The following is a 25,044-nucleotide window of genomic DNA, read 5'->3' as shown; positions in this document are numbered from 1 at the left end:
ACCTTCATCACCTCCTTAAATTAGGCTCCTTTTCCAATACAGTCACATGCTTAGATGAGGGGTTCAGGCTTCAACATATGAATTTGGGGGAGACACATTTTGGTCCATAACAAGATGTAAAACATTCACAAAAACTTCTGCCTAACCCACAATTAATGTCTAATCACTTAAATGTTTATTACAAATAAGAGGCAAGTGATTTTTCTTGGTTTATAAATGAGAAGCAGAAATGAGCAATGAAATTAGAGCAGAAACAAAAGTTAAAAGAAACAATTACATATCTCATCACACCTTGACTATGTTGACCTTTAGACCCATTAAGCCCCATTTAATTTGGGGGATTTATGTAGCAAACTCTTTTGAGCCTTCAATGACCATTTGATAAAAAGCACAATTGAGTGTGTATGTGTACTTCCCTCACAAAGTGCACAACATTTGATGTTCTAAACATCAAAGAAATTATTTTTATAGAATATGTCACCATTTATTATTAGCCAATATAATTGATTTATGAATTCATCAGTAATTAATGTGCACCTATTATGTGACAGGCACTCTACATGATGAAGTGAGGCAAATCATTTCAATGAGCAGTTCAAGCTGAGATAACCTGATTTCCTAAGGAAAGATGGTTATTTAACTTCCTACAGATGACTCAATACATTGGCCGAATGCTTTTTTCATTCCCCCCATGGTCTTAATTTTTTTTTTTTATTAATTCAGAATATTTTAACATGTACTTGTACATATTTCTGGGATATAGTATGTTGTTTCAATACATGTGTATATTACACAATGATTCACTTAGTGTAGATAGCATAGTTTTGTACCATTGGTTCACCACACTTCACTTAACATGATGGTTTCTAGTTCCATCCCTGTTGCTGCAAATGTGAATGCTTGTTTTAGTTCTCACCATCATTTCCTGCATGAAGGTGATAATTTATTATAATAATGAATTATCTGGATCAGCACTCTGAAAATGTAAAAAGGAAAAAGAATGCACTATTTAATATGGAATGACTTATGTTGACCTGAAAGTCATTCCAAACAGAACTTTATTTTAAAGTGAAGAAAACCTTGATTGTGATCTCATTTCTATCATTTAGCATGAAAAAGGAAACTGGTCTGTTATTTTTCTCTATTTTGAGTGCTGGCCATGGTATTGGATATAAACAATGTAAACCATGGTAATACATAGTTTCTAAGAGTATCTATGGATATTTGGTTTAAAACCAGGAAATTCTGTATTGAGAATGGGCATAATTTATCTGAACCAAAAAATGTGTGGTAAAAATTGTGGTGTTGTGATTTTGTTGAAGATTTGACCGTTTGAGTAGTTTGGGAATTTTTATCATGCCAGGTAATTTAATGTTTTTTATTACACCAGATTGTTTAGGGAAATGCAAAAAGCTGTGTAACAATGAGTCAAAAAGTCTTTATTAAATTTCCAGTAAATTTAATTACTTTACCTAATTAATTTTACTAATTTCATGAAAAATATAAGGCTTTCTCTTAGAAATTTGGGGTAATAAATAAATAAGCATGCAATATGTATTTTAATTGGGTAAAGAAGTAATTTCATTGGAGGTGTGTTTTAAAAGAATTTTAATTTTTACTATAACTATGAAATATATGTGATGTTCTAGGGATATGTGTAATTGCACCAAAAGAAAGATTAGAGATACAGTAGAGGCATAACTACTTCATGCAAGTGTTAAGTTATTTGTAATCAATTGAAACATACTTACTGAAAATTTCCAAATATGAGACATTACATCTATGATATCATTTAAAAGTATTTTATACTCTTTCTGATTGTATTTATAATTTTTTCTATAAAATATTTAGAAAAATTTTGAAGGTTCACTTTGATGGAATTACATGGAATTGCAGCTGGAATGTGTTACAGTCATCACCCGTGGTTGGGGTTGCAAAAGAGGAATAGACAAGCAGAGACCCAGCTGTGCCTATGTAATAATGTGTCTTGCTTTTTAAAAATATCCATCAGCATGTCAGTGGGTGTGAGTGCACATGTACCTGTATATGTGTAGGTGTGTGATATGAGATATAATTCACAATGATCTAAAAAATATTGTGCAGAATATATGTACTTAAAAAAAATCACCTTAAACAATTTGGGGGAAAAAACCTAAAGATATAATTCCAATAAAAATTACTAAAAGTATTTTGAAGGAAATGATATAAGACATGGCAAAGTTAGAAAAGTAGTATTTCTATAAATGGGTAGACATGTTGAGAGAAAAAAAGCCAGAGAAGATAGAAGTAAAATATTTTACATAAACTTAGGTCAAGCCATCAATTTTTAAGTGAATTTTCCAATACTTTAAGGTGTCACAGTGTCATTACACAGATCTTAAGTACCTGATGATCTTTAAACAAATGTACATAGTAGAATGTACTATCAAATATGTTGCTTTAAGTTTTAAGTTCATTAAAAACTATCACTCTGTGTGGCATATAAGCTTTTTCTCAAAAATAAAACAAAACAAAACAGAGCAAAAACACCCAAAGTAACTAATACTTTATGTAACCCTTGTGCCTTTTTAATAGATTCTGTTCTTGTTCCTTATAAATGACATAGAGACACTGAAGGGTAGAAGGTCTCAATTATAACACAAGTAAGACATCTGTAATTTTGAAAGCCCTTTCGGTGTTATGTACATACAACTTGAAAAACTAATTTAAAAGAGGGAGAAACTATAGGACTCATTTAAAAAAAGAAGAAAATGATCATATAAAGAGTATTGCAATTGCCTTTCCCACAGGGATAAACAAAGACACTAGAAAAGTCATTCAGACAGAAGCAGCCTAATTTTAAAGTACATTTTGTCTTACTTATTTTTGGCTATATGTAAGCAGTATTTTCTTTTCTTTTCTTTTCTTTGTAACAATGTACAGAAGTGTGTGTTTTCCATTTGTGGTGTTAGGATATATGCATCCCATAATAGATTAAATTGTTGTTCTCAACTCTTCACGCCCCAGGAAACACTGATATATATATCAGTACACTGTGTGGGGGCGCATGTATATATACATATAAACCTTCACAATGTAACGTAACATTATCCCAGCTAGAAGATGTGAAATATACATCCGTGACATACTGGCATGGCCATGTGACATGATTTGAACAATCAAACGTTACCTTCAAATATGTTTGTAGGTTTGGCCTGGACGCTCGAGCTTCTGCCATTTGCTATGACATGACAAGAACACACCTTGGGTCATTGCTGGTTCAAGGAATATGGGAAAACACTTGCAGAAAACATGTACATGAATAATATCCTGAAATTAAGCTGCTCCATATCACATAGAGAACCACAGATCAAATGAATGTTTATTGCTGTAAGCTAGAGAAAGCAGGGATTGCTTGTTATATAACATTACAATACCAGTTGACTAAAACAGATCCATGGGTGCACTTCAACGGGAAAATTGTGTTTTGTTTGTGTTGGTCTATGCAAGACACCTCTCTTGTTGTTTTGTTTTGTTTTGTTTTCATCTCTATTCTCTTTTATTTTTATTTTATTTATTTGTTTGTATTTATTCTTCGCTCCCAATTTCTTACCACCCAATGACCACCACTTTAAGGTATTTGCTATGTATTCATTTATTTTGTGTTTTTTTAATGAAAATTAATATTTTGTATGTATATAAATTAATTTTTATATACTATATTATACATCTTATTGTATTGTTTGCTTTCCCTCAGCACTATGTACATATAAAGTTTCATTCACATTACTCTTTGTATATCTAATACATTGCTTCAACTGCTTCATAGTATCCTAGAATGAGCATCCAGTTCATTTTGCATACTCCATGAGGAACAGAACATTTAATGCAAGTCACCACCTAAATTTTACCAGATTCTTTGCTTTCCAAATGTTCAGCTTGTAAAAGATTCTCCCCAGTACAAGAGGGGTGTGCTTCTGCATGACCAATCCTATTTTTAAGCACTTGACAAATATATTAGATGGTGAGGATTTATAAGACTTTCTTAACAGAATGTTTACATTTGCCTTTTCTGGAAAGTAAAATATGCAATGGAATGCTAGGTAGAATGCTGAGAATATATTTTCTTGGTAACATATTTTAATATAGTCTTTATGCTAAGATTTCCATATACCTATCTTATTTTAAGAAAAAGTTATAAAAAAGGAAATATAGATGATGAACAATGTCATATTTGACACATAAGTTGATAAATATTTGGCCCTATAACAGTAGAATCGAGTTAATAGCCTCAGTTCAAGAGAAAGAACATCTATGAATAAGCTTAAAATATTCATTGGTTGAAATGTTTTATTCTATTATTGTAAGTAGTTCTTACTGCACATAAGTAAAGGTGACATTTATAAAACAGCCCATATATTTATAAAACATACCAACTTACTTTGCTTACCTTTATAGCCTCAGATGTTACTTGATGTAAAACACAGTTATGAGCTAAAAAAAGGAAAGAAAAAACTTTCACTTTCTTATCACCGGATAAATAAACCTTTAACTTAATTCATGTTCTGGCATGACTTTTATTAATATAACACAGTTAATTCAATTCAGTTTTGTCTTAGATTAATCACATTGCAGTATTGATAACTCTTAGTCTGACACGAATCAGAGCGGCAAAAGCTAACAAAATCCAATAGTATTTTATAATCAGGTGATAGAAAATGTATAATGCTAATGACAGAGACTTATTCAAAATTTAACTTTTGTTCATAAATACCTCAGAGAATTCAAATGAAGGAAAAGTTACCAAAAGTTATAAAAAATATTTCTTCTTAACTTCAGAGGTTATTAATTGCACAATCTTAGTTTTTATAATCAAGATTGAAATAGTGAAAGCACATTTTAAGCACATCTTCCTTAGAGTTCTCTCTAAACGATAATGGCATTTTTGGAAGACACTGCAATTAAGCAACATATTTTACTTTTTTCTACTAAAGAGATTTTTTTTTTAATAGATTAAGGTAATGTCCCAGAATATGTTTCAAAATTTTTATTTCTACCTTTATATTATGCCTTTAAAATTCATGCCATCTATAGTTTTTATTTTGAAAATTAACATGGTTACAATTGGTATTTCCAGAAAAATAACTGGGAATATCTAAGGCAAAGGCAAATGATGAATTTTACCATTAAAATAAATACAAATATAGGACTTCTTTTAATTTCTTTGTTTATGGAAAGATACGATAGTGCAAAGACAGCAGAAGTACCTAATGCCATCAACATAATATGCTCAGATATTTCAAGATATCTGTACCATGACCTATTCTTCTATATGATCAATTACTATTAGTAGTAGTAGGTGGAATAATGGGCCTGCCAACGACGTCTGTATCCAAACCTCTGAAACCTGTGACTGTGTTCCCTCGCATAGCTAAAGAGACATTGTGGATGTGATTACATAGGACCTTGAGATGGGGAGATTATCCTACATTATCTGGGTAGTCCCAGTGTTATCACAAGTTCCTTATGAAAGAAGGTCAGGAGGTTTGGAGTCAGAGAGGGAGAGGTGGGGACTGAAGCAGAGATCAGGGAGGTGCAAGGCCATAGTCAAGAAATGGAAGCAGCATCTGCTAAAACGCAAGGAAATTTAATCTTCCTTAAAGCATAACACTGCCAATATCTTTATTTTAGGAGTTCTGACCTATAGAACTGTAAGGCAATAAATTTCTGTTGTTTTTAAGCCATTAGTTTTGTGGTAATTTATTAAAGCAACAATACAAAAATAATACAGGGTTTAAGAACAAGAAGTTGGAATAAACATCAGAGCCATTTGTAAAAAAGAACTTTAAACAAATATGATTCCTTACTTTGAAAGATCTTAGTTTAGGAAATTCTGTTAGCTATGTTGGGAGTTTGAATTTCTCCCCATTTATTTTCTGTCTCGCAATGTTCATTTTTGCTCCCAGTTAGATTCTTTGGGAGGTGTTTACAATGTGACTTTCCAGTTTTTCCTATCAAGACATGGTGTCTACTTCCCCACTCACTGTATACTACTAACAGAAATGTGGTAGAACCTGTCTTTGCCATAAACAGATGCTCAGATTAGCCTAGTAAAAGGAGCAGAGATGGGGAATTGCTGCAGAGACCAGCCTAGACCAGTTAGCCTCTAGCCTAACCAACAGATTACAGAGGCATAAGGACACTTAACTGAGATCAGCCAGCACCAGAGAAATGAATCTAACTAAACCCAGATTAAACTACCAGCCCACAGAATCCTCAGCCAAATCCTCATCGTTTTAACACACTAAGAATCAGTGAATTTGTTGCACAGCAGTGACTACATGATACACATGTATTGCCATGGAAACAACAAGCATTTTAAGGTTTAAGAGTTAGACAGCCAAGATTCCAAGGTGACTAGAAGAAATGCAGCTTCCAAGTACAGAAGATTCCCAACATCTACCACAAATGTGACTATGAAGTGCTAGCTGGTGTAAAACAATATTTTTGTGTGAGAAATTAACGTTAGTATGATATGCCTCTGAGATGTCAGGTATGTTTGGTATAGCACACTCTATTCCATCCCCACATTGAAAGGTACAGACATACATAAAAAATATAATTTATCCTAAATATCCTATGACCAGGATGGCCACATTTATTGAAATATTCCTGTTTGTCAGGCACTATCCTAAGGACTTTCTTGTGTTTAAAAATTTTAGTGTTTTAAAAATGTAAAGATATAACTTATGTGTCATGATTATGTTCAGTTTAAAAACAAGAACACTGAAGTACAAGGAAATGCATTAAATTGTCTTAGATTATACAGCTGCTTGTAATTTCCAGGGCCAATGTTAATGTGTAAAAGATATTTACAATCAATTTAGCACAACAATTGCCTCAAAAAAACAAGGCAAAGTGAATAAATAAACCATGGTTGGCTTTTAATCTTTTTGCTTACAGTCCATGTGCAATAACTACGCTCAAAATTCTTTACTAGATATCATTCACAAGCTTAATTTACTTATGTTTCTGGCCCACATTTCTTTTTCTCAACTTTATGGCAGTTACTTGGAGCCTGTTGATCTTCAATAAGACTATACCTGTTATGGGCTGAATTGCGTAATCCAAAAAGATGTGTTTAATTCCTAACCCCCAGTATGTGACCTTATTCGGAAATAGTGTCATTGCAGAGGTAAGTAAGATGTAAGTAACAAGAGGTACTAAGATTTAGAATTGACCTGAAATCCAATCTCTGGAGTCCTTATAATAATAGACAAAGATATGCAGAGACTCACAAGGATAACACCATGTGAAAATGGAGTCAGGAATTGGAGCTATGTGTTTACTTGCCAAGGAGTACCAAGGATTGCCATCTGTCACCAGAGCTAGGAGAGAGGCATGGAAGAGATTCTCCCTCATAGCCTCCAGAGGGAACCCCCTTGATTTCAGATTTTCAGACTCTAGAAGTGTAAGAGAATAAATTTGTGTTGTTTTAAGCCTCTCAGTTTGTGATATTTTGTTACAGGAGCCTAGGAAATGAATAGCATACCCTTAATCTAAACTTTGTCCTGAGCATTTTTATTCATCAAGCAGTTATAATGGCATCAGCTCACTAATCTTTGCTTTCATGCACTATATTAGAGTGCAAAATTTTTCATTCAAAGCTCACTTAAACTCTTAATCCCACTTCTTACCTTTTGGGAATTTAAAGCAGTCTGCTACTCTAATCTGGAAAGTCTCTAAATGCTTAACCTGTCTTTACTCCCTCTCATTTCTGCCTGAAAATTGGCCCTTTCTCATGCTCCCCAAGCTTGTAGTATTCTGTCAGATGTAGCCAATAGTAACCAGCATGGCCTATGAAACCTGTTTTCCAACATTCATCCCTAAAGTTTTAGGTTCAATAGGCATATACGATGCTTGCAAATTTATCAGACAACAAAATTATTGAATATTTTCACACAGCATTGCACTAAAACATTTCTTCAGCCTCAATGATCATTTTCCTTCCTGCTTATGCCGCTCACTAAGCCAATTCTTAAGGCTATATATGACACAATACACTTTTGCTTATAGATAACGGCCTTGCTATTTATATATGGCCCTGCTAATTAAAAAAAGCTCTGGGAAGTGTAGACATTCATTTTCCCAGGTTGAAAAAAGGAACATAATATCAGTAAACCAAAATATCAATGTCTAGTAAAGTATCTATATGTAAGGATACATTTGGTTCATGTTTCTGATTGACAGATGAAGCTTTGTAAAATTTTAAGAAAGTTTAAAAAAAAAAGCCTCTTTAAAAGCCAACAAAAAAATCTGTTGGGTTTTTTTGTGTGTGTGAGTTAATTATTAGGTTTATCAATAGTTTTTTGAATAGTCCAAACATTTGCTAGTATAGACCCTATCTTGGATTTCTGCAATAAGTATTTCATTTCTTCTTAATAGAAACACTTTTCCCACAGTAAATAATGTTAAACAGAGAAGTACTGTCATACTTAAATATACAGATATGTACAATTATTTTACCAAACAAGATAAAGTATATTATCATACATTAAATATACGTATAGATAGATTTATTTGATATATATATATGTACTTATGCATTACAATACAAGGGTGATTCAGAAAATCATGGAAAGATTCATATGTTTTAATTTTATTTTTCCACAAATTTTCTAAAGTACCATCATGTAAGTTATGCTTTATTCCAGCTGTGTGTGTGTGTGTGTATGTTTGTACATTCTGAATTTCCTGAAATAATGATTAATTTTAATCTGGTATGCAGGAGAAAGATTAGTCAAATACAATGGTATATAGTTCCAGATGTCTTGTCTCCAGGGCTGTTGGATCTGATTGCAGCACAGAAGGAACACAGCTAGGGGCTCTATGCATCATTTATGCTGTGTATATTTACGAAGACTAGACTGAATTTCTGAATGATAACACTGAATAAAATTTCACTAATTTTCTGACATCTGCTCAAAGAAATTTGCATAGATACCACATGTGATAACTAGCAGGCAATGTTTTGGACATGTCAGAGAATTTCAACAAGATTTGGTACAACATTCCCTAACCCAACTAGCAGTTGTATTTCAGCACTCTCACTCTTTAGGGAAATCTATCTCTTCTCTTATTTCATATAATCTTATAATTAATTGGCTAGCAAGGAAAAATATCACATAATTGAAACAAAGAAACAAGTTGGATAACAGAAACTAATGGTGTTAAAAAAAAAGCTTAGCTATTAGAAGTTCTAATGAGGGTTAACCAAAAAGAATTTTTGTTTTTTGGACTTTTAGTGAGTAAGAGAAGTATGCTAGGCACCTACTAAATTAAATGTACTCATTTTTAAAAAATAGAATCATATTGTGCAAATAAGGAAAATATGATTGACATAGATTACATTTGATATTGCTATTTGAATAACAACGGCATATGTCACATTAGTGAAGGTATGACTTGAAATTTTTCTATTCTAAGTATCTGATTATTTTACTTTAAGATATTTGGCGAAACGAACAAACAAAAAAACTATTTCTGATTAGAGGTATTGGTTTCTATCTTTACTGATTTTGTTTAATTATAAAGTAAAAGTATCCTTAAACTTCCAAATCTGGAGATGCATTTATGTATATTTTGTAAAATAGTCACACACTGCATGCATCAAATCCAAAACTTAATTTGCTTTACCTAAAGATAGAATAGAGGACTCTTTATTATGATGATTATTTTAAATTATTTCTTGCATTTACAAAGATTTCAACATTTTATTTTTTCATGTAAGTTTTCACAGAGCATATGTAGTTTCATAAAGTGAAAAATAACAAATAAGCAGCAATGAAAACATTTCATGTTCCAATAAAAGATATTGACTCTATTAAAAATCCCTTGATCGTAAACGGGTTTTTTTGTTTGTTTGTTTTAAATAGATTATCTCAATATCTATTTACTATAGATTAGATTATTATTGTAGGTACATAATTAAAATAATAGAAATGTAGTTTTTCTATTGCTTGAATTTTTTTAAAAAATTGAAAGAATCATAACATCTAATGTCTGTATAAAATTCAACATTTTAATGGACTACTTTCCCATGTAAAGGTCAATCTTACACATTATATGAACATTTACAAAATTGAGTCTATGAATATAAAATTACAATTTAATACATGATAGCAATTTTTAATAAAATTTATAAAGAAAAAATAAAACACACCCTAAATATATTTTCACGCCTTTCAAATGCAAATGTGTGCTTATAATTGACTGCAACTCATAAACAATATCTTTTTAAAATCTTAGTTTACCTTAATTTTTTGTCTTGTTTTACTTTTTTTTTTTTTTTAAGACCCTTTCTGGACTACCATCTGCCTACAGGGAGCACAGTTCTATAGAACCAAAAGGTCCTGAAACATAATTCCTGTCCTATTTAGGAATTAAACGTTAAAATCAGCAATAATAGTTTATTCCTACTCAAAATTCTCAGTCTCCCAGGTACTTTTTTATTTTTTGTTAATTGCAGTTAAATACATTAAAATAAAATTTACCATCTTAGCCATTTTAGAGTGTACAGTTAGTAGTATTAAGTATATTCATAATATTGGGTAACCAATCTCAGAATTTTCTTTCTTGCAAAACTGCAACTCTGTACCCAGTAAACAACAACACTTCGTTTCTCCTCTTCAGCCTCTGGCAACCACCATTCTGCTTTCTGTTTCTCTGACTGTATCTAGACTACTCAAGATAGCTCACATATGTGAATTCATACACTGTTTGTCTTTCTGTGCTTATTTCACTCACAATAATGTCCCTAAATTTCATCCATGTTGTAGCATGTGTCAGAATCACCTCCTTTTTAAGGCCAAATAATGTTCCACTGTATGTATATGCCACGTTTTGTTTGTTCATTCATCTATGGATGGACATTGGGTGGCTTCCACATTTTGCACATGTTAATATTGCTGTTATTAACATGGGTGTACAAATATCTCTTTAAGGTCCTGTTTTCAGTTATTCTGACTATATACCTAGAAGAAGAATTACATCATTTTGTACTTCTATTTTTAATTTTTTGAGGAACTGCCATACTGTTTCCATAATGCTACACTGTTTTACACTCTGGCCAAAAATGCACAAGGGTTTCAATTTCTTCACCTTCTCTCCAACACTTTTTTTTTTTTTTCAATAGTAGCTATCCTAATGGATGTAAGGTGATATTTTATTTATTTATTATGGATTTGATTTGCATTTCCGTAATGATTAGTAATGATGAGCACCTTTTTATACACTTGTTGGTCCCCCTTCATTCCTTGCATTTGGAAATTTCTCATTCGTCTTTTTGATCTGATATGTACTTGAAATGTATTTCCTTACATGTATGGAATTGGAGGACAGATTTAAGCATCCAACATACTTATTTTTTTCATAGTTGCAGTATTTCTCTGCAGATGATCTGTGGTTTCTTCATACGCAAAACACCTCATCTGAATGTATCATTTCATCTTCTTCAGTTATATGTCTATCAAATACAATTTTTAAAATCAAAAGGGTAAGCATAATTACTATCCTTTCTCTTCAATAGAATTGTGTGTTCATGGTTTCAGACTTGGACTTTATTTAATAAACACAATTTAATAACTTTTTGTTTCCATACTGAAAGCCAATTTCCTTATGCCTCGTAGAAAACTATGTCTATCTGTTACCTAACATTTCCCCAAAACATAATGTGACATGGTTTTTAGCTCTATCTGGATTGAGCTTGAGCATTTCACTGAGCTTTTTTCTCCACTCTAACATCACACTTTCTCTCCTCAGAAGAGAGTGATGCCATTTCAATACTAGGAACTTTGGAACTGTATTCTCCTGAATGACTTGTCTCCACCTCTCTTGGAGATGATTATCAGAAAAAATAAATTTATTCTAATTTTAACTCTCCCTTTCCTCTATGGTATCACAAATAATTTTTATTTAAGGGACTTAAAAAAACAAACAAAAAACCCTTTTAATGTTTCTAGTTCCTATAAATTTCCAAATTGCTGAGCACACTTTTCTACATTTCATAAATTTAGGTTTTCAAAATGTTCCTTTTTGTGTACCACATATATCATTCTGTAACTTAACATTTTGGAGATTTTTGTACTACTATCTCAGACAAAATTATATTTGAGCAATATAAAATAAGTATTTATAGTCTTTTACACCCAGAGAAAACTTACACATTTTTTTTCTCATTTTGTTATCACAAAAAGATATGCAGTGGTGGAACATGTGTTATTATTCTACTTTTTAATTTAGAAAAGTGAATTTTGTAGAGCTAAATGACTCCTTCAGGAATTCCTCTGTGTGTGTGTGTATGTCTCTGTCTATATATAGACATACACACAAATATATGTAGTCACTTATAGGTCAATAACATACTTTCTTATGAGCCCACGAGAAAACAAATGCTTCAGATCAATAATGTGTGTGTATGTTTATGTTGATTTTCCCCAGATAATACTGACATTACCTTGCTGGTACAGAAATATACTTCTTTATACATCTAAATCACAAAATAAAATGTATAAAACCAGACATTTTAGCTTGGAAAACATTACTTATTTTGTACTGTTTGTTTATTTATGCATGTTTCTATATATGTTTGTAAAAGCACTTACTAAAATAATTTATAATTTTCTTTGCAAATAGTAGGCTTTAGGACCAGTATGAAGGCAATTTATTTCTTTAATTAGCTTATATATATTGAATATGACAAAGGAAGCAAACAAAACAAGAAAAACATCACCTACTGAGGATCAGAAACTCCTTACTAATGCTAGATTCCCTAATATATTCCCATGAGTACAATTAAATATAAAACAAGTCAGTTATCCATATATACACAACTATATAGAGGTTATACACACACACACACACACACACACACACACACACACATTTGATGAGGTGGCTGATAGGTGAAGACCTGTTTAGCAAAATCATGAGAAAACTGGTCCTTTTCAAAATGCCATAGTAACTAGCATACATAATTCCCACCTATCTAAAACTGTTTTAGCAGATAGTGTGGGATAAAATATATCTACTGCATTTCTAGCTAAAAATTAATAGAAAAAATAGATCTGTAACTATAATATATAAAATTTGATAAACTAATAGTCTTAGTACTATGTTAAATATAGAATTTATATATATGTATAGAATTTATATTTAATGCAATTTCAAAATTTAAATTTAAGTGTATAGAATTTATATTTAATGTAATTTAAAAATTTAAATTTGTTTAAATTTTTTTTTGGTTTATGATATGAAAAATGTTGACATAAAAATGGCACAGCTTATCATTAAATACTCAATTTTAATTTATTTTAATTGATCTCTGAAAAAAGGTGGTCATAAACATGCTGAACTATCTTTATAAAATAATTATCTATACTATAAAGTATCATGAGGGTTAAGGATTAAATAATAGCCCCATTACATTTATTAAGATTTAATATCTATCAATCTGATTCTTGGATTATCTATCTGACTATATTATCACGTTGGTATTTTCTCAGTTCTTCTAAATAAAACTTTTGTTATAAAGCAACTAAAATTCAATTAAATAACCAGATTACATAAAATTATATCTTTTCTAGCTTTGAAACTTCAATTAAATAATAAACGCATGTATCAATAAGTATGTTACAAGCCAGGATTCAAGAAAAAAATTAAGCCTGTATTTAGCAAATGTGTAAAAGTGAAATTAGGTTTTCTCAACTCTAGAGAAAACCATGAGAGGATTTCTCAAAAATAATAATTTTATTTATATTATTAATCTGACTCAAAATATGAGCACAAATATATTATATATGTAATCTATAAAAGGGTGGCGTTGAGTAGTTTTCATGGAGCTCTAGATTGAAACTGCATTTATATATTAACTTCTTAACAATACAATGGAATAACAGTAAATTTGGATGCTATATTCATATTTTGCTATTTTGAACATGGCTTACAATTTCAGTTGAAACTCTTCTAACTACAACTTCATTTATTGGATCCCTCCTTTTGAAAATTGTACCTGACCCATTCACACTCTCCTTTGTCATAACCTGCTTTCTTTTCTTGACCTTATTACATGAAATTCCCATCTGCCTTGAATATGTGAGTACTTAGCTCTTTTGTCTATACACACCTTCACATTTTATGCCCCTCTGTCTCCCATGCTCTCCCTGAGCATAACATCTCTGACCCCCACTCCTTTACCTGCTCTGATTTACTGTCTGTGTCATTGTCTTTTGCCTAAATCTGGAGTGAGTGTATATGATATGAGGTAAGAGAGAAAGACCAGAATAGAAAGTGAAACCTAGGTTTCTCTTCTGAACACTTTAATAGTGGATCTCAGTATAGAAACTAAGGCTAGATATCTATATTTGAGATCTGGAACCTATGAGATGAGATCACCCTTTTAAGTAGTCATTTATTTAGAAAGCAGAAGTAAAAAGAAGTCTGTAACTGTTGCTCTGGAGCACTCCCAGACTGAACACTTAGTTAAAATTGCAAAGATTCAATGAAGCTGAAAAGTTACAGCCAGCAATATGGAAGGAGACTGAAGAGTATTCTTAGATAAGGAATTAACAGAAGAAAAATTAAGAAAAATAAAATATGCTCAACTGGGTTGAGTTATGTTAAGATCTTCCGGAAGATGAAGATGGATATATGACTCATAAATTTGGCAAAATAAAATTATTGAACTGAAATAAAATACTTTTAGTGAAGTGTTTGTTATGGTATCCCAAATTAGCAAGATAAAAAAAAAAATTGGGATAGAGTAAGTGGAGTTCAGTTTTTAAGGTTCATAATAGGTCAGCAGTTGTAGGGGTATGTAGTTACAGTAGAGAGAAGAGAAGATCATCTTGAGCATATATACCACATTTTCCTTATCCAGTCATCTGTTGATGGACATTTAGGTTGGTTCCATATTTGGGCTACTGCAAATAGAGCTGCAATGAACATGAGAGTGCAGGTATCCCTTCAACATGATGATTTCCATTCGTTTGGATATATGCCCAGTAGTGGGATCACTGGATCATATGGTAGTTCTATCTGTAATTGTTTGAGGAACCTCTGTACTGTTTTCAATAGAGGCTGATACTACTCATTCATAAAAAAGAATGAAATCATGCCATTTGTAGCAACACGGATGAGTCTGGAGGAAATTAAGTGAGATAAGCCATACAAGGAAAGAGAAATACCGCATGTTCTCACTTATAACTGGGTGTTAAGAAAGAAAGACAGACAGACAGATAGAAAGAAAGAAAAAGAAAGAAAGAAAAGACACAAACAATTCCTTGAACTTCCAGAATACTAGAGATGGAGGTGAGCCGGGGGTGGGGGGCACTTTGGGAGGGATAGGTTGGTTAAAGGGCATAAAGAAAAATCGTGATTTGTTAATAATAATAGGCTTATAATAAGTAATATTTTTTTAAAAGACTATCATCTTGACGCATAACACATTTCCACCTTCCCAGGAGGACATGCTATGAATAGTAGTACCAATGAAGAAAAATCAGCAGTGGAAAGATATGTGCGCTCTCACCTCTTTTCTTACAATATAGGTTTTGGGTAATTGAAGAAAGAGTAAAATAACCCTCTAAGAATAATAATCTAAATTTCTAAAGAACAATAGTAGGAATTTTGAACAATGATAAGAAATCATTACTGGTAGGTTATAATTTCTGAGTGGTAAATTCACATAGTTGTGTTATTTTCTTCAGAAATATTCAAGAGTCCAGTTTTAAAAAACGCAGTAGAAATTTTGTTGAGTGTAACAAAAATTGGAGTTTTGTCAGTGTATTGTATGAATAGAATCACCCAAACATTTGTGTCCACCCAGAACCTCAGAATGTGACTTTATTTGGAAATTTTGTCTCTGCAGATGTAATCAAGTTAACATGAGGTCATGGTCAGGGGTGGTCTCTAAATACAGTGGCTAGTGTTCTTATTAAGGGATGGAGATTTAGATACAGACACCCACACAGAGGGATTATGGTTATGTGAAGATAGATGCAGAAGTTATAGTGAGGCATCTTCAATCCAAATAAGCTAAGAATTGCCATCAACCATCAGACGCTAGGAAGAGACAAGGAAAGGTTCTTCCTGAGAGCCTTCAGAGAAAGCCTGACTCTGCCAACACCTTGATTTCAGACTTGAATTCTCCAGAAATGTGAAAGAATCAATTTTTGTTGCTTTAAACCACCCAGTTTGTGGTGCTTTGTTGCAGTGGCCCTAGGAAACTAATACCATCAATCAAATACTCAGACAGGCAAGAGTCTAAAGAGTGTTAGTGGGGGTTGCTAGAGAATAGTGATGCCATTCCATTGACTCTGGGTTAAGCAAAGAGGAAAGAGTATATTTAAGGAAAAGGTGAATGTTGAAAGGGGGTAGGGTGAATGGATTCTGTATTGAAATTAGGTGAAATCATTACTGGAGGGAGGTATTAAATTTTTTTTAAAAGTTACAACTGATGGTGATTGTGGCAGGATGCTTAAATTCATATATTAGAAATGTTGTAATATTAGTCTAATGACAAATTCTGAGGTATGACCATGTGAGTCTTTGTCTGGGGAAGGAGGGAGTGAAAAATCATAAGGCTTTGGAAGTTTAGGATAATGGGATGTTGAGCGATTGAACCAGGCACAGTGGTGAAATACAAAGTGCTAGACATTTCAATGAGTGTAGGTTGCAATAAAAGTAAGGTCACATAAGACAGAAAGAAGGAGAGATGGCTGGTGGTATACTTTAATTTAGGGCACTTAAAAATAAAAGTAGTGCTGTGTCAAAATATCAGCAAGAAATAATATAGACACATTCCCTACTTTCATGTTCTGATGTCAGAATGTCTGACACTAGCATTTAAACATAGATAAATACAACATCATGTTTTAATAAAAAATTTAAAATATCATTTCTTTAACCAAGGGAAAACATCAAGTTGTCAGGAAGTTGACAATACACTATCATCTTTTGAAATTTTAAGTGCTAAGTGTATTTTTGCAGGGGTCATTACTCAGTCTGCTACTATTAAACATTTTTAAAATTAACGATTGAGGTGATGAACCGGAGTGTATCTTTAGTAAAGTTGCTGATGACACCAATTTGGTAGAACAATTAGCACATTTAAAAGCTGGATTAAAATTCAAAATGACCTTGATGAGTTGGAGAGGAGCCTGGCTATAAACAAGATGAAGTTGATTAAGTTCATGTGCCGTAATTCATTTAGCCTATTTCACATTCACTGTGGCCAAACCATTATGCAACTCTGATCGGAACTTTTAATCAAAATAGTTTGAACTATCTATCTTCATTGCAGTGCAGTAACAGCAAATGTGAAGTCAGGACTTTTGTGCATCCAACTGGCATAAAACCTGACTAAGTTATTAGTTTAATCAAAATGATGTTGCTGTCAGGGTTCTTCAAGAAATGAACACTTAGATTTAGTTGGAAATATATCTAACAAAAATCATATGGCATAGGTAAGTCTGTCTGAACTGACAAAAATGCCAACAAAATTCTGTACATTGGAGAACTCCAAAACTGCTATGTAAATATATAGGAGTGTTAAAAAACAAAAAAACAAAACAAACAAACAAACAAAAAAAAACCCAGCAATGATAAATGCAAGGTATATGAAATCTTGTATAAAAGTTTTTAATATAGTAATTACTTAATGCTTGAAGGGAATTTCCATAACTGAATTATGGTGACAAGACCTTGAAAAATGAATTATCTCTGAATAAAGTGTTCTACATATGAGTAAAGTTGCTTAAGAAATAGGTATGTGGATTATGAAAATAACAGTAGACTTCAGAATTAACACATGATCAGAATTGTCTTCTCAATATAGGCATTCTCAGAGCCCTTTTTCCCCGTTTAATTAATAGACCTTATTTCTTGTTACACTTCTCACTGTGTAAAAGAGACAAAAAAAGTATTACTCAAAGCACCATGAATGTAATGAGAAGCCGGAAGGTACTGCAACCTCAGCAAATCCTCTGTTAGAAGAAAACTGGGTACAGCCATGATTCAAAGTTAGCTTCTGTTTTTTTATTGTAAAGACAAGGAAGTCTCACAAGAAAAATAAGTTGATACAATCATTTCAAAAGGACACAAAGACATGGGCAGTGTGACAAATGTTATCTTTGGCTAAGTATAGCTTAAACAATGGAAACTAGTAACATCAGTAAAATTAACAATATGACATTCCAAAGTAACAATTTGTGAAAAACTAGGTTGGTCAAACTGCAATCATTATCTAAAATATAACCTCTCCTTAAATGATTTAAGCAAAAGTTGCATTCTTATGATAAAATCTAAGTATAATTATCTCTAAAGTTTCCACCAACAGACAGCTTGCCCCCAGCAAACATTTTTTCACATCTTTCCCTTCAGCAACTCTTAAAATCTCTTAACAGGATTGGTATGACAACCACCTGTTAGCTCTAAAATCATTAAAGTATACAATCCCATACCTAAGCAGTGATTAGAGCTGATTAGATGGGCTGTTGCTCTCTGGCTGTAGACTGTTGCCTCCTTCTTGAGGACTTTTGTCCCATACATGCATTTACCTAAAAACCCTATTCTAAAAATCAAACAAAAATCAAGATTTCTAACCTTCTACAATTTCTTAGAGCAGTTTTAGATTTACAGAAAAATTGAACTCAAGTACAGAGCTTCTGTATACTTACCCCCCACAACAGTTTGTTGTTAACATTTTTTTTTTGCGTTAGCTTAGTACATTGATTTCAAATGATGAGCTAATACTGATGCATAATTATAACTAAAGCACATTGTTTACTTTAAAGTTCACTCTTTGAGTTGAACAGTCTATAAGATATAGCAAATATGCTCAACATGAAAATAGTTTTGCTACTATTTTAAGTGATTGTGAATGATCTCTTTCTCTCTCTCTTTTTCTTTCTCTCTCTCTCTCTTTCTCCCCCCTCTCTTTTTATGTCCCTCTGTCAATCTTGAAGAAAAGCTAGACAATAGTAACTAAAGGGGACAACTGAAAACTTTAGACTAGTTAATGTGAAACATTATTGTTGAAATGAAATGCCTTTAAAATTCTAAAGGCAAAGACATTGTATTAAATATCATGCAAAAATATCATCATGTTTTATCTCTTAATAATCAATTGTCTTGAATTCCTAAAAGTGGCAAAATTATTTCAGCTTTAGGAGTGATAACTCGGTAAAACTGTCAGAAAGATCAAATTTCCCTCAAAGTACTATACTTTGTCACAAAATTTGGAAATACCAGTTCCCCTGTGGCAAATGTAAATACACTGTCAGTTTTTCATGTGTGTTTGCTCCAACACTGTGTTATGCACTGTCTCTTGGGAAATAGATCTGCTTCACTTACTTCTCCAAAGATCTACTTTGGACTAATAAATATTATTTTAGGAAGTTTAAGGTGAAATGATTCTTAACCAGCAATTTAAGATGAATTTTTTTAGGCTTCAAAATTCTTATAGTTTTCAGATATCAGCTAAGATTATTTAACTAATTAAAATTAATATTAGAAAGCTTTATCAATAAACCAATTGACTTTATTCAATTTAAAATCCCTGTTGGCATCAAGTAGTTAATCATTTAAGAAAGATTTAAAAGCAGTATAAGCTACTTTATTTTCAACTAAATTGTGATGATAAAAATAAATAAATACATGATTATTTGTTAAAGTATAAAATGGTGATTAAATTTTCTTACATTTCTATTTTAACTAAACTATATTATGTCATGAAATCACCAAAAGCAACGGTAGCAAGGCTAAGAGAATCAAAATATATATAGTTCTTAATATCTAAGCTTTAAGAATTAAGCAGACTTCAAAATAATATCTAAATTTTTAGTAATTTTTTAAGCAGCAGATATCTCAATAGTTAAGAGGTATAGGACAGAAACTGTAGGAAAAAAGATTTTATACACACATATAAAGACACCTATGAACAATTATATCCATAAGCACAATGTCTGAACTTCATTCAAATGATGAGGAGCAGGCATATAAGTTTTTACTAAGTACTTACTGCTTAATTTCACCCTCACAACAATACTTCAGTGTACGTGTTCTTGTATCCTTTTAACAAATTGAGAGCACCAGGTATCATTGATGATTACATGATTTGCTCAATCTTGTAAGTGGCAAATGTATCTCAAACCAGATCTGCTTTTCTCTAAGGCTTATAACATCACACTTACTCTACTGCCAATGTTTATAGCTTACTTTATGACAATATAGATATGGAAATGGTCAACTATGCATATGAATACACTGTGCAAACTAATGTAATTAATAAAGTCTTATCCAATTGTACCTCCTTGATAAAAAGATACAAAAAGTATTTCTTTCAAAAGAGAAATAATTTGCTAAACTTACTCAGAATTTTCTGACTTTTTTCTCCTCTATATGGTCTTTGGTATGATTTATGCTACTTTTTAAAATAGCAATGTTTAGGGCTGGCCAGTTAGCTCTGTTGCTTATAGTGTGGTGTTAATAATACCAAGGTCCTATGTTTGATCACTGTATGGGCCAACCACACCCCTCCCCCCACCAAATGTTTCTACTTATATATAAAATAACAATATTTATATGATCCAGCAAGGTCACTACTGGGTATATATCCAAAGGAAATGAAATCAGTATGTCAAAGAGATATCCGCACTCCCATGGTTGTTGCAGCATTATTCACAATAGTCAAGATATGGTAACAACCTAAGTGTCCATCAATGGACGAATGGATAAGGAAAATGTTATATGTACACACAATGGAATACCATTCAGCCTTAGAAAAAGAAAATCCTTTCATTTTCGACATGTATGAACCTAGGAGACATTATGTTAAGTGAAATATGCCAAGCACAGAAAGACAAATACTGCCTGATCTTACTTATATGTGAAATCTAGAATGTTCACTTACGGAAGTAGGGAGTAGAATGATGGTTACAAGGGGCTGGGAGTTTGGGGAGGGGTTGAGGAGATGATGGTCAAAACATATAAAATATCAGGTAGAAGGAATAAGTTCAAGAGACCTATTGTACAACATGGTGACTATAATTAATAACAATGTACTGTATTCGTAGAAATCACTGACAGTAGATTTTACGTGTTTGCACCACAAAAAGTAAGTTTGTAAGGTAATGCATATGTTAATTAACTTGATTTAGCCATTCCATGATGTATATGTATTTCAAAACATCATGTTGTACACAATAAATATATACGAGTTTTGTTACTTGTCGGGCCTTAAAAACTAACGCCACCTTAAGTGACATTACAAGCGGCGCCATTATGGGCCCACAAGGGCAGATTAACGTGGCAGCCTAAGACAGCGCCGGGAGGAAGTAGGGTGAGGGTGTCTGCGGGAACCCTGCCTTAGCCCTTATTGGCCAAATATGTGCTTCTGCACTCGTGAACACTGCGTGGTTGCAATAGCTAGGCATTGAGACAGGATGCATGCCCTTGACCTTTAAGCTGATTGGATTATGTTAAAACCTCACCTCCCTATCTGCCTATAAAAGCAAGTGCTTGTGTGATAATAAACGGAACTGCTCGACAGAACCCCCGCTGCGTCTGAGTGTCCTTTAACCGGGCAGTTTTTGGGGGGCTGGCGGTGTGCTCACCTCTCTTCATGGCTCTCTTCCCCCGTCTCCTTCCAAAGGGGGCAGGAGGGAAAGAGGAATCCCGGGCCGTTCGCTCGCCCACCGAAAGGAACGAGGCTAGGGGCTGTTCAGGTCAGCCAGTGGTGGGTGGACCCGACAGTTACTTAAAAAAATAAATTTTAAAATGAAAAACTCTAATTAATCAGAGCATTAATATAAATTAAATGAAATTAAGTAGCAATGTTCGTAGAATCTAGGCATAATTGCCATTACCAGTAAACTTTCACAGTTTTCCAATGTCCCTTCTAAAACCCATCTAAATACTTTAAGGTAGACTATTTTATGACAGATTTTTTTTTTTTTTTTCAGCAAGCATACAAATCAAACTGAGATTGATAGGTAAACACATACAACTGAAATCGAAAGGAAAGGTTGAGCTGAGCACTCCATGGGGAAATTGATAGAATAATTTAATTTAAAAACAGTATAATAAATTTGATTTAATTGTTTAACAGATTTAATGAGATATATTTACATATTACAAAGTTTATGCATTTAAAGTGTGCAACTCAATGTTTTCTTAGCATATTCGCAAAACTGTAGCTATCAACACAATCTAAAGTTAAAACACTTCCATGGCTCCAAAAAGAAACCCTATGCCGATAAACAGTCACTCTCTATTAAACTCACACACCCTCAGACACAGGAACACACTAATCTATTTTCTGTCTGTATATATTTACCTGTTCTGGACATTTCATATGAATGGAATTTATAATATGTGGTCTTTTGTGATGGGCTTCTGTTAGCCTGACTACATGATAATCCATGCTGCAGCATGCACCAGTATTTCATTCACTTTTACTGCTAAATAATATTCCATTGTATAGACAAACCACATTATATACCCACTTAGTTTATAAATGTTCAGATTTTTGTGCATTTTTCAGCTATAATGAATAATGTTGCTATGAATATTTGTGTACAACTTTTTACATGATTATGTTTGTATTTCTCTGAGGTATACTGAGAAGTGAAAAAAACTAGGTCATATGATAATACTATGCATACATTTTGAGGAAATGTTTGCATTTCAAACAGTTTTCCAAAGTACACCATTTTACATTCCCACCAGAAAAGTATGAGGGTTCACATCCTCTATAGCCTTGCCAACACTTGTTATTGTGTGTCTTTTGGATTATAGCCACATTAGTGGATGGAAAGTGGTGTCTCATAGTTTGATTGCATTTTCTTAGTGATTAATGATGTTTAACACCTTTTCAAGTGCTTAATGGTCATTTGTATGTATCTCCTGTGGTGAAATGTCTGGAAAAATCCTTTGCCCATTAAAAAAAAAAATAGATTATTTGTCTTTTTAGTATTTAATTTAATAATTATTTATATATTCAGATAAAAATCTGAAATATAAAACTCTAGCATATATAAACCCAGAAGTCATGCAAATATTTTCTCCCATTCTAAAGAATGTATTTTTCTTTTTTAGATGACATTGTGTGCAGTACCATTTTTAATTTTTATAGAGGATACTTTTTCTTTTCTCATGAGTGATTTTTTGGTGTTACATTTAAGAAAACATTGCCTAATCCCATAAAGTAAAGGTTTATTCCTATTTTTTTTCTAAAAGTTTATAGTTTAGTACTTCAAGTTACTTCTCTAATTAATTAATTTTTGTGTATGTTCTCATTGAACTATCTTGCTCCCTTGTTTGAAATTAGTTGACCACTGTATTAGTCAGCATTCTCCAGAGAGGAAGAGTCAATAGGATATGGTTTAATTATATGAGAGGGAATTTATTAGGAGAATTTCCTCATGCAATTGTGAAGAAAAGTCCCACAATAGGCCATCTGCAAACTGGATGCCAGTAAAATGGCTCAGTCCAAGTTCGAAGACCTCAAATCCAGGGAAACTGATGGTGTCCTTGGTGTAAGCTGAAGAATCCCAAGCTCTGATGTCCACGGACAGGAGAGAAGAGTGTATCCCAGCTCCAGAGGATAGAGAGAGAGCTTCACCTTTTTTCTCTGTCTTTTGTTCTCTCTAGGACCCGGTGGATTGGATGCTTCCCACCCACGTTGAGGACAGGTCTTTCCCATCCAGTCCACCCAGGTGCTCATGCTAATCTCGGCTGGAAACATCCTCCTGGACACACAAAAAAAGATAGCTTTACCAGGTTTCTTGACATTCCTTCATCTAATCAAGTTGACACCTATAATTAAATTTCACAACCACACACATAAGGGTTTATTTCTGGTCCTTCAATTCTCTTTCATTGATCTGTATGTCTACCATATGCAGCATCACACTGCCTTGATTGCTATTCACTTGTGGTAAATCTTGAAATCGTGAAAGGTGAGTTCTCCAAATTTGTTTTTCTGTTTCAAAAGTGTTTAGTCCACTACGGGTTTCATGCATTCCCATATGAAATTTACAATCTCTTTAACAATTTTTCTACAAAAAATAAAAATCTAGCAGTAAGTCAGTAAGTCAGTAAGTCAGCTTGGGAAGTATTGCAATGTAAATACCATAAGTCTTCTGATCCATGAACACAAGCTGTTTTCTCATTTATTTATATCTTTAATTTCTTTCAACAGTGGTTTACAGTTTTCACTGAACAAGTCTTGCTTTTCTTTTATTAAGTGAATTCCTAAGTATTTTATTCTTTTCAATGCTAATACATGGAATTTTAATTTCATATTTCAATTTTTCATGGAGAATGTATTAAAATTCACTGATTATTTTATATTAATGTTGAATCCTGCAATCTTATTAAACTTACCAGCAATTAAAGCTATTAAAGTTTTGTTAAATGAATTCCACAAGGTTTTCCATTTATAAGAACACGCCATTTGAAATACAAATTATTTTACTTTTTGTGTTTCAATCTGGATGTGTAATTCTTTTTTTTTTTTTGTCGTTTTTTCGTGACCGGCACTCAGCCAGTGAGTGCACCGGTCATTCCTATATAGGATCCGAACCCGCGGTGGGAGCGTCGCTGCGCTCCCAGCGCAGCACTCTACCGAGTGCGCCACGGGCTCGGCCCCTGGATGTGTAATTCTTAATGTCTAATTGTCCTGTCTGGAAACTCTGGTATATTTTGGATAGATGAAATCAGAATATGTAATTGTGTTTTGTGTTGGATCTTTGAAAGAAAGCATCTGGTCTTTCACCATGAACTATGATGTTATCTGTGGATTTTTGTTTTGTTATTGCTTTGTTTTTGTTGTTATCACTTTGTTTTTGGTAGTTGTCTTTCATCGATTTGAAGAGTTTTATTATATTCCTAGCTTGTTTTGAGTTTTTATCATAAAAGTGTTTTAGATTTTTCAAAATATTTTTCTCTGAGATAGTTATGTATTATGTCTCATTATTCTTTTAAAATAGTGTATTATAGTGGTTA

Source organism: Cynocephalus volans, chromosome 2 (genome assembly GCF_027409185.1).
Source record: "Cynocephalus volans isolate mCynVol1 chromosome 2, mCynVol1.pri, whole genome shotgun sequence".
Classification (NCBI taxonomy): Eukaryota; Metazoa; Chordata; class Mammalia; order Dermoptera; family Cynocephalidae; genus Cynocephalus; species Cynocephalus volans.
Note: the sequence above shows the minus strand (reverse complement) of the source record.